We start from the raw sequence: 11,336 nt of genomic DNA, 5'->3' as shown, positions 1-11,336 counted from the left end.
GTCGCCAGGTGACGTCATGCGTCATTAGCATATTAATGACGTCATCGCGTCCTATTTGCATTCTGCCTAATTTGTCGGTACTGTAGCCTACTTCAGTTTATAATAACGGTTATCTCCCCTAAACCGTGCTCATACTGTTTTTATATAAGTATATAGCCGAATGTCCAGTAAAACGGTTCTCAATTACATATTTTCTGTTAGACAACGGAACGGAACTTAGCTATCTTTACATGTTAACCAGCAGTTACTTCCACAGCACTGACAAATTTCCAGATTTGTAACCTCGACGTCGTTGGACAAAATCACTATACATGTAAGTTGAAGACAGCATATCTGCTGTGATATTATCAGTTATATTTACATGTACATTGATAACTCATAGAGACAATTAGATTCAACAGAATGTGAAGGCAGCTGATATGTGATCACTGATTGGTTCCTGCTAACACAGCGTGCACATGCGCAGCTCATTCATGTCTATGTCCGCTGGCGTGCAGTCAATGGAATGTGCTGCTCCTCTCAGCCGCTCACTGAACAGAGCAGACGCAGCGAGGAAGTAAGACCTCACGCTTGCAGTACTGGCGATATTTGGAATTTGGAAAGTTGCTAAGGTTTGTCCAAAAAGTCGCTAGATTTGTCGCTAGTCGCTTTTTTGAAAAAATGTCGCTAAAGGGGTCTGAAAAGTCGCTAAAAATAGCGACAAAGTCGCTAAGTTGGCAACAATGCGCAAAGGCAATGCTGGTAGATCGCACAAAATGTAACTTTCGTTAAATTTTTATAAAAATAAATATAATGTCTTTCCTTCTTATAGTTTCTGTCTGACTTGCACTTGATGAGTAAATATTGACCAGGCGAGGTTTTGTTTATTCAGTTGCCTGTCAGTTTTCAAAATTAAAAATTCAAAAACTGTCAGTTTTGCCTAATCCGGGCAGTAGCATGGCAATTTCACGCTCTGTTCTCAGAAGTCCTTGAAAGGCGCGTATGCGGAAACCTAGTTGTCATGGCAACTGAATAAACAAAACCTCCCCTGGTCAATATTTACTTGTCATCAGAATAAGGTAAATGCCCTGGCTATTGTAATCTATTGTGCTGTAGGTGTTTTGGGTTTAGTTTTAAAACTGAATGATATCAACACTGAACATTATTATATATTTTTTTATTAATTAGAAGATGAATTCCATGTAGGGATACATGCAGTAGTCCCAACAAGCATTTTCTTATTTTAAATGAAACTGTGTTTTTTTAGTTGGTAGATCTTATTGAGTTGGTCATTTAAAAAAAGTGTGGGCACCCCTGGTCTACGCGATGTCAACGCGGGCCATACAACCCAAGAGTACAGAAGAAATGCCCATCCAGGTTTGAAAATGCCCACAGTTTTGAAAACACCCATTAAATTTCTGCAGAGATCTACGCCCGTTTCACATATGATGCATATGCAGTGCGTATGCAGTACATATTTTTTTTCAGTGCCCATGTTAACAGGTTAGAACATTCAGACTGCATGCAGGTGCAGCACAGCAATGTGTTGCAGGAGTGGTGCAGAAGCAGCAGTGCAGCGACCCTTTCCACACCGAGTCTATTTTTGCTGTGCTGCACGCGCTGAATTAGGGTGGTTTTACATATAGTATTGTGGCAGCGGGAGCATGGTCAAGCGCCCGTCCAAGGGAGAAAGCGGTAAGGGCGCTTACACCTGAGCTAAATTATGTTTAACACCTGTCTCTAATTTCAGTGAGCATAGGGAGAGCGGCATAAAACGGGCACAGAACCTCCAGACGGGAGAGAGAACAACACGCCGATCTAGTGTTGGCAGAGACAAATCATAATACGAGATTTATGTTATGCAGTGAAGTTTTGTTTTGTTCTGTTCATGGAAACAAAGTTTGTAAGATATTGCTGTGGTTATTAAAAGAACCCTTACTTCTGAAGAGCTCTGCGTCTTCATTCCATCCTCCTTGTCAGACCTCTTCACACTGGTGCCAAAAGCCGGGGTTTAAACCAGCCGAAGTACGCCCCATGGAGCCCTCCCAGTTGGCCGAGATCCTCCAGTCCCTTGCCAGCTTGCATCAGATGCACCAGCAATCCCTGATGGAGCTGCGCCAAGACCAGGACCGGCGCTTCTTTGAAGTCCTGCGGGCGCAATCAGAGGACCGGCACGCGATCCGGAGCCTCCTTGCCCAGGAAAGAGCCCCGGCCGCGACCTCCGACACTTGCTCTCAGCTGCCCCCCCCATGCTTCTGAAAATGGGGGCGGAGGATGATGCAGAGGCCTTTATTGATCTCTTTGAGAGGACGGCAGAGATATGGGGCTGGCCGCGTGAGCAATGGGCGGCGAGGCTCCTTCCACTGCTGTCTGGCGAAGCACAACTTGCGGCCCAACAGTTGCCGGCGACGAATCTCTTATCCTATGCGGACCTGAAGAAAGCTATCCTGTAACGGGTGGGTCGCAGTCCGGAGCAGTATCGCCAGCTGTTCCGGTCTTTGGAACTGTGAAAAGACGATCGCCTTTTTGCTTTCTCACAGCGGCTCCGAGACGCGTGCCGGAAATTGCTGCTGGCAGGGAATCCAGACGTCGAGGGAGTGATCGACCAGGTGGTTCTGGAGCAGCTGATCCGTGCTCTACCAAAGGGGACAGCGGAATGGGTCCAGTGCCACCGCCCGTCGTCTCTAGAGGAAGCTGTCCAGCTCGCGGAGGACCACTTGGCGGCGTACCCGAGGGCGGAAGAGCCCCGTTCACTCTCTCTCTCTCTTCCCCCTCCCCCTGTGTGTTCCCCCTCTCCCCCTCACTCTGCTCTCTCCCCAGAGCCCGTTCCTGCCCTGCGGAGGCAAGGAGCTCCGCCAACGCGACCAGTTCCCCGCGCAAGGCAGTGGATGACCCCCGCCTCTGCAGCATCTCGCCGCCCTCCCCCTCAGGTGGAAGTGCCCGCCGACACAGGTGCGGGCGTGCCGTCTGGGCCGGCCTGTTGGGGCTGTTGGGACCCGGGGCACTCCCGGGAACATTGCCCTGTGATGGAGCTGGGGACGGTGGTCCGGATCCCCGATGCCCCGCAGGCTGTCCCCGATCGAGCCGGAGCGTACCGGATACCGGTAAGAATCAAGGGGGGTACTTACCAAGCATTGGTGGACACCGGTTGTAATCAAACCACTATCCACCAACGCTTGGTTCAACACTGGGCATCAGGTACACATAAATCGGTGAGAGTGAAGTGTGTGCATGCGTATATTCACAAATACCCTGTGGTGACCCTTGCAATTAAATTTCGCGGAACAAAGCATAGAGTGGAGACCGCGGTTAGCTCCCGCCTCACCCATCCGCTGATTTTGGGAACTACTTGGCCTGAATTTAAAAAGGTATTAAAGGGAATATGCGCGGATGGGTCCTGCATGAAAGCAAGGAGATGTGTTATGTGCGACTCTCTCGCGGGAGAGGCGGAGCCAGGGCCGTCTTCGTCAGCTCCACGTCGGGATGACGTGAGGGGGAGTGAGGCTGCAGGCCCTCCCATCCTCAGGGGGTTCCCCAAAGGGGATTTCCCTCTGGAGCAGTCGCGAGACGGAACCCTCAAGCACACCTTTGACCAAGTGAGAGTGATTGATGGTCAACAACTCCGCCCGGGGTTTGCACTTTCATATCCCTACTTTGCAATTATAAATTGTATAGAGTGACGCAGGACGCTCATACAAAAGAGGAAGCAACCCAGCTACCGCAGGTGGTGTGCGGCGTGGCGTGAATGTCAGCTGGTAAACCCACCGGCCACCCCAAAAGCGCCTTTGCGCCCCCTTCCATTGATCGAGGTCCCCTTCGAGAGGATTGGGATGGACCGCGTCGGGCCATTAGAACGGACTGCACACGGACATCGCTTTGTATTAGTTCTGGTGGATTATGCAACGCAATATCAGGAAGCAGTGCCTCTGAGCAACATCTCAGCACGTAGTGTTGCAGGAGCACGCTTCAAAATTATCTCCAGGGTGGGGATTCCGAAAGAAATCCTCACCGATCAGGGCATGACTTTTATGTCACGTACACTTCGCGAACTTTATGAACTGTTGGGCATTAAGTCGATTCGCACTAGCGTGTACCATCCGCATACAGATGGCCTAGTGGAACGAGATGGCCTACTCTCTCCCTCACGCTGCCACTAAGAATTGGCCTTTCCCTCTTTTTTAAATATTACTTTGGTTTTTAGGGGGTACTGCACTGTTACAGGGAGTACCCCCTGTGTTTTTAATTATTGTTGCTTCCCTTCCCCTGTCCCCCTGAGGGAGGAATATAGCCTACCTAATCAGGCTAATCAAGCATCCGAGAGGGATGAAGGCAGACTGGAGGCTGCAGTCCGAGAGAAAGAGAGAGATTTACAGGCAGCTGTCCAACACCTTTGAGTGTGTTTGTCTTTTTGTTTCAGTTCCTCATTAAAATATAATTTATATTTTTGTAAAGCAGTTCAATGGAAAGGAGGAGGCGAGAACCGGCTTGGCAATATAAACAATACAGATGAAACTCGAAAAATCTGAATATCGTGCAAAAGTTCATTAATTTCAGTAATTCAACTTTAAAGGTGAAACTCATATATTATATAGACTCATTACAAGCAAAGTAAGATATTTCAAGCCTTTATTTGATATAATTTTTATGATTATGGCTTACAGCTTATGAAAACCCCAAATTCAGAATCTCAGAAAATTAGAATATCACATGAAATCAATAAAATAAAAGGATTTTAAATACAGAAATGTCGGCCCTCTGAAAAGTATAATCATGCATATGTACTCAGTACTTGGTTTGGGCTCCTTTTGCATTAATTACTGCCTCAATGCGGCATGGCATGGATGCTATAAGCCTGTGGCACTGCTGAGGTGTTATGGAAGACCAAGAAGCTTCAATAGTGGCCTTCAGCTCTTCTGCATTGTTTGGTCTCATGTCTCTCATCTTTCTCTTGGCAATGCCCCATAGATTCTCTATGGGGTTCAGGTCAGGCGAGTTTGCTGGCCAATCAAGCACAGTAATACCATGGTCATTGAACCAGGTTTTGGTACTTTTGGCAGTGTGGGCAGGTGCCAAATCCTGCTGGAAAATGAAGTCAGCATCTCCATAAAGCTTGTCTGCTGAAGGAAGCATGAAGTGCTCTAAAATGTCCCGGTAGACGGCTGCGTTGACTCTGGACTTAATAAAGCACAGTGGACCAACACCAGCCGATGACATGGCTCCCCAAACCAACACAGACTGTGGAAACTTCACACTGGACTTCAAGCATCTTGGATTGTGTGCCTCTCCATTCTTCCTCCAGACTCTGGGACCTTGGTTTCCAAATGAGATGCAAAATTTGCTCTCATCAGAAAACAGACGTTGTTTGTTGTTCAGGAGCGGCTTGACAAGAGGAATACGACATTTGATGCCCATGTCCAGGACCCGTCTGTGTGTGGTGGCTCTTGATGCAGTAACTCCAGCCTCAGTCCACTCCTTGTGAAGCTCCCCCACACATTTGAATGGCCTTTTCCTGACAATCCTCTCCAGGATACGGTCATCCCTGCTGCTTGTGCACCTTTTTCTTCCACACTTTTCCCTTCCACTTAACTTTCTATTAATGTGCTTTGATACAGCACTTTGAGAACATCCAACTTCTTTTGCAATTACCTTTTGAGGCTTTCCCTCCTTGTGGAGGGTGTCAGTGATGGTTTTCTGCACAACTGTCAGGTCAGCAGTCTTCCCCATGATTGTGAATTCAACTGAACCAGACTGAGAGACCATTTAAAGGCTCAGGAACCCTTTGCAGCCGTTTTGGATTAATTAGCTGATTAGAGTGTGACACTTTGAGCCTACAATACTGAACCTTTTCACAATATTCTAATTTTCTGAGATTCTGAATTTGGGGTTTTCATAAGCTGTAAGCCATAATCATAAAAATTATATCAAATAAAGGCTTGAAATATGTTACTTTGCTTGTAATGAGTCTATATAATATATTAGTTTCACCTTTTAAGTTGAATTACTGAAATTAATGAACTTTTGCACGATATTCTAATTTTTCGAGTTTCACCTGTATTTTTATGATTAACTTAAACAAAAGACAAACACACACACATGATGGACATGTCCGTAAAGGATCTCTCTCTCGTCGCACCACCATCCGCAATCAGCCTTTATCCCTCTCGGGGATATCATACTCCAGGTTGCTCCAGGGGGATTATCCCTGTAATAAGGGCTCTGTAAGTCGCTTTGGATAAAAGCGTCTGCCAAATGCATAAATGTAAATGTATTAAGGCTTTAAAGAATCTTGATTTTTTTCATAAAAAATTATTGCACAGGGATAGAATTACATAAAAAGTAATATTTTATATGTTATATCATTTATGAAACCCAGAAAACACTGGCAATTATATTACATTAAGCAATAGTAATAATGTATACTGTATTACTGTGGTAAATTCTTCACTCTCTCACGTTATGTTAAGCCTCTCCGATAAAACCTACAAGCCCTTATTTTACATAAAGGAAAGCACCGTTCATTTTAGGTGCTCAAATAATACAACAAGAACGAAATATGAGACACAAAAACACTACATCGTAATCATGGCATATCTATATTCTCTTAAAATTCCCATATGTAGACAGTAAATTGTGACTGGAATATGAAGTATGTAATGCAGCAATGTATGGCAAGCCATGAGGTACTTATATCATAAAATGCAAAGCAGACTGGTACCTCTTTGCTTTCTCACCGGACAAATCAATGGAACTACAAACGGACCCACAAACGACCACCTTGTGGTCTGAGTATGGTTTGCTTTTGGGTCCTTTTAGGGGGGGTCTGAGACCACTTGTTCAAATATACACGTTATACTGCTCTGAGAGCCCTTGGAGTGCTCAAGCGAACTAGGTGTAAAAACGGCCTTAAAGTGATAGCGCATTGTTTGTGGTCAAAATGAACATGGATTGACACAAAAATGTAGCAATTTCACCATAAATGCATATAATTATTGTCTACTGTTTCACAGTCACCGTATGACATTCAGCATTGGGTAAAGCAAAAAAAAACAAAACACACTATTATCTGGAGTTGCAAAAATAACAAATGCGATCAGAAGTATATCTAAAGATTTTTTTTTCATGTATAATACACTACACAGCATTTTATATGGTGTGTGGAAAATTGGGACACTCACATCTCAGCAGAAAGTGGCAATCATGTGACAGGCTGGCGGTCGGAGAACTACATCTTACTTCACATTTGGAAAAACAAGGCGACATAATGGACGACACTCGTCTCATCGTGTAGGTGGAAAAACACAAGTTTTTTTTGACCCACTGGATTTCTTGTACAAAGATTTGAGTGCAAAAGAACAGGCATGGGAGGCAGTTTCCTCAGTTGTTGGTGTGGATGGTAAGATTTAATTTAAAATGTTTGTGATACTACCTTTTCACATAAGAAAAGTACCATGTTTAATTTATTGCCACTTGCTTGAGCAACTTAATATATAAATCTATATAGAAGTAATAATTAATGAAGTAAATTCCACTCCACCTACGCACCGCATCTGCACTGCTTACGCACTTCTACGCATCACGTGTAAAACAGGTGCTATACTTGGAGAGGCACGCAGCAGTGGTGTCACAGATTGGCCTCTGGATGGAGAGCAACTCTCATTGAAAAATAAAACTTGTAACGTGAAGCTGAACTCCACAGCACCATGACTGATATGTTTCTCTTCACCACATTTGGAGAAGATGAGAAAAGCATCAATATGGCAACAATTGATTTGAGGGCCAGTGGTAGCTCAGCGGTTAACGCTCTGGGTTACTGACCGAAAAGTTGGGGGTTCAAGCCCCAGCAGTGTCAAGATACCACTGTTGGGCCCTTGAGCAAGGCCCTTAACCCTATCTGCTCCAGGGGTGCTGTTTCATGGCTGACCCTGTGCTCTGACCCCAGCTTAGTTGGGATATATGAAAAACTGCATTTCATTGGCTCTGTACTCTGCACAATGACAATAAAGTTCAATCTTAATCAAATAAAAAACAGATTTGGAGACCACTCAAACACATTCCAACTTTTAAAAAGTACAAGTAACTGCTAAAATGCAAAAGAGCTGAACATATGACAACAAAGTTCAACAAGACTGAGGAAGCAGTTGATCACAATGTATTCTGGTAATTATGGAACAATTTAAATAAGTCCAAAAAAGAACAAATTCTCATCTGTGACCCAAACACCTAGCCAGAACAATTTGTATCAATTTATACACAAAGTGAACTAAACTCCACCCCAAACAAAAAATATGACCTCCCAACTACAGTACATCAACAAGAATACATAATAAAGGGTCAATTAAATCATTTGGACAACGCCACATCACTAAAGAAACTCAATGAAAAAAACATCTTGCAGTTCAGATGGAATTTGCAATGAGATGTTGAAACATGGCAGCCCAAACTGAATGAGGCCATTCTCACTGCTCTTAAAATCAGGACACTTTCCTGAGAATTGGAAAAAAAATCAAATCACCCAAATCATCAAACAAGGTGACAAATTTAACCCAAACATATACAGGGGCATTTCAGTGAGCAGCAAACTTGGCAAACTATTCTGCTGCATTACTAATGACAGATTAGTCCAATATCTCCAAGAACACAAGACTTTAAACAACAGTCAAATTGGATTCATGCCAAAACAGAGAACAGCTGATCATATCTACACACTTATACACAAACATGTCCACCAAACAATACAAGGGAAAATATTTTGGTTGCTTCGTTGATTTAAAAAAAAGCCTTCAGTTTGGCATAATGGTCTCTTTCTAAAACTGATTCAGAGTGGAAAAGGAGAAAAGGTTTCTGATTTAATAAAGGACATGTACAAAGACATCAAATGCTGCATTCAAATAAAAAACAGAAGAACTAAATATTTCAGCCAGAATAAGGGAGTTCGTCAAGGTTGCAGCCTAAGCCCAACTTTATTTAATATTTCTAGAAATAAATGGGCCACAATGCTTCAAAACTCTTCTATCCCCGGACTCAATCTAGAGGACAGAGAAATTAAATGTCTTCTATATGCAGATGACCTCCTGCTGCTCTCACCTACTGAAGAGGGATTACATAAAAGCCTCCCAATTCAAGAATATTAGTTGTAACTTGGCCTTACCAATAAACATAGACAAGTCTAAAGTCATTATTTTTCAAAAGATAAATCATCATAAAGACAAAAGGGAGGGCGAAAATCTTAGCCATGTTACCAGTTACAGTTATTTTGGTCTGACAATCTCGGCTTCTGGACACTTTGACATGGCTGTAAAGGACCTAACTGACAAGGCTCATAGGGCATTTTACAGTGTAAGAATATTTAACCCCCCCAATCAAACTGTGGCTGAATATATTTGAGTGGCAACAAACTCATCCTTCTGTATGGCAGTGAAATCTGGGGATCCAAATGTAAACTTAATTATGAATCCTGTGACAAATGTTTATAGTATTTATTGTTGTAAGCAATTAATATTAAAGAAAAGCAGCAGTAAAGACACTTCGGTGTGAACCCTGGCCCAAATTAATGAAAATAATCCAGAAAATAAAAAAAGAAGTAGGCCAACCTACCTATACTAACAAAAACAGGGACAAACAATATTCACACACACACACACACACACACACACACACACACACACACACACACACACACACACACACACACACACACACACAGGGAAAGAGAGAACAAGCAGTGCAAACCAGCGAAATGCAAAAAAAAAAATTGATTGTTTTATACAAATCTACAATGTATAAAATACATCTGATATAATTCTTAGTAATGTATTTTTGAAATTTAGGGTAAAATATATGATCAAATATTTTATATCATTGTTTATTTTCCAAATTTTTGAATAACTAAACAATGACAGGTAAATTAAATAACAGGATCTCAGTCAAAGCGATTAATCTGAAAGGTAAACCTTTCCTATGAATTATATACTGTAATATATACATACAAAGACACCCATATTTTCAATTGAAGGCATGTCATTATAGCAATACTATGTATGTGTATATATATATATATATATATACACACACACAGTGCCAGGTCTCTAAAGACTGTACAGTACAATGTTGACAAAGCATTCATTAACAATAAATAAAAAAATATTTTAATTTTTTATTTATTTCATACATAACAAAAGTCAAATAATAAGTTATTATGATTATTATTATTAATACAGGTATGTGCACAAAATTTGAAGAAAAGTAACTACAGAGAACAATGTGTAACAGCAAAACTTTAATTTATACTCTGTTGTTCTCTTGTGTTTGTTCTGGCGGTTATGCAGAAGTCGTTTACTTCACCTTGTTGCGTCCTACCCCTAGGTGATGTAAAATAAACTCAGCAAAAAAGAAACTTCCCTTTTTCAGGACACTGTATTTTAAAGCTAATTTTGTAAAAATAGAAATAACTTTACAGATCTTTATTGAAAAGGGTTTATACAATGTTTTTCTATGCTTGTTCAATGAACCATAAACAATTAATGAGCATGCACCTGTGGAACGGTCGTTAAGACATTAACAGCTTACAGATGGTCGGCAATTAAGTTATAAAGGACACTAAAGAGATCGTTCTACTGACTCTGAAAAACACCAAAAGAAAGATGCCCATGGTCCCTGCTCATCTGCGTGAACATGCCTTAGGCTTGCTGCATGGAGGCATGAGGACTGCAGATGTGGCCAGGGCAATAAATTGCAACGTCCGTACAGTGAGACACCAAAGACAGTGCTACAGGAAAACAGGAAGGACAACCGATCATCCTCGCAGTGGCAGACCACATGTAACAACACCTGCACAGGATCGGTATATCCTAAAATCACATCTGCGGTACAGTTACAAGATGGCAACAACAAATGCCCGAGTTACACCAGGAATGCACAATCTCTCCATCAGTGCTCAGACTGTCTGCAATAGGCTGAGAGAGTCTGGACTGAGGGCTTGTAGGCCTGTTGTAAGGCAGGTCCAGATACTGGCTGTTACTTTTGATTTGGACCCCACCCCCCTTTGTTCAGGGTCACATTATTCAATTTCTGTTAGTCACATGTCTGAGAAACTTTTTCAGTTTATGTCCTAGTTCTCTTTTTATGTTCATAGAAATATTTACACATGATAAGTTTGCTGAAAATAAAAGCAGTTGAAAGTGAGAGTATGTTCTTTTTTTGCTGAGTTTACATGCTGTAAAAATGTGATGACCCTGTGACAAGTTTACCCTTCTCGCCCCAGTAGTGGGGTAACATGGCCCCTTTCCCTAATTTTCTATTTTGTGCTATGACCGCAAAATTAGCAAATGTTTCTATTTATTTCCCTTGATAATATGTAG

Source organism: Xyrauchen texanus, chromosome 6, assembly GCF_025860055.1.
Source record: "Xyrauchen texanus isolate HMW12.3.18 chromosome 6, RBS_HiC_50CHRs, whole genome shotgun sequence".
NCBI classification, from domain to species: domain Eukaryota; kingdom Metazoa; phylum Chordata; class Actinopteri; order Cypriniformes; family Catostomidae; genus Xyrauchen; species Xyrauchen texanus.
The sequence above is the reverse complement of the archived record's forward strand: the minus strand, read 5'-3'. Positions refer to the sequence as shown.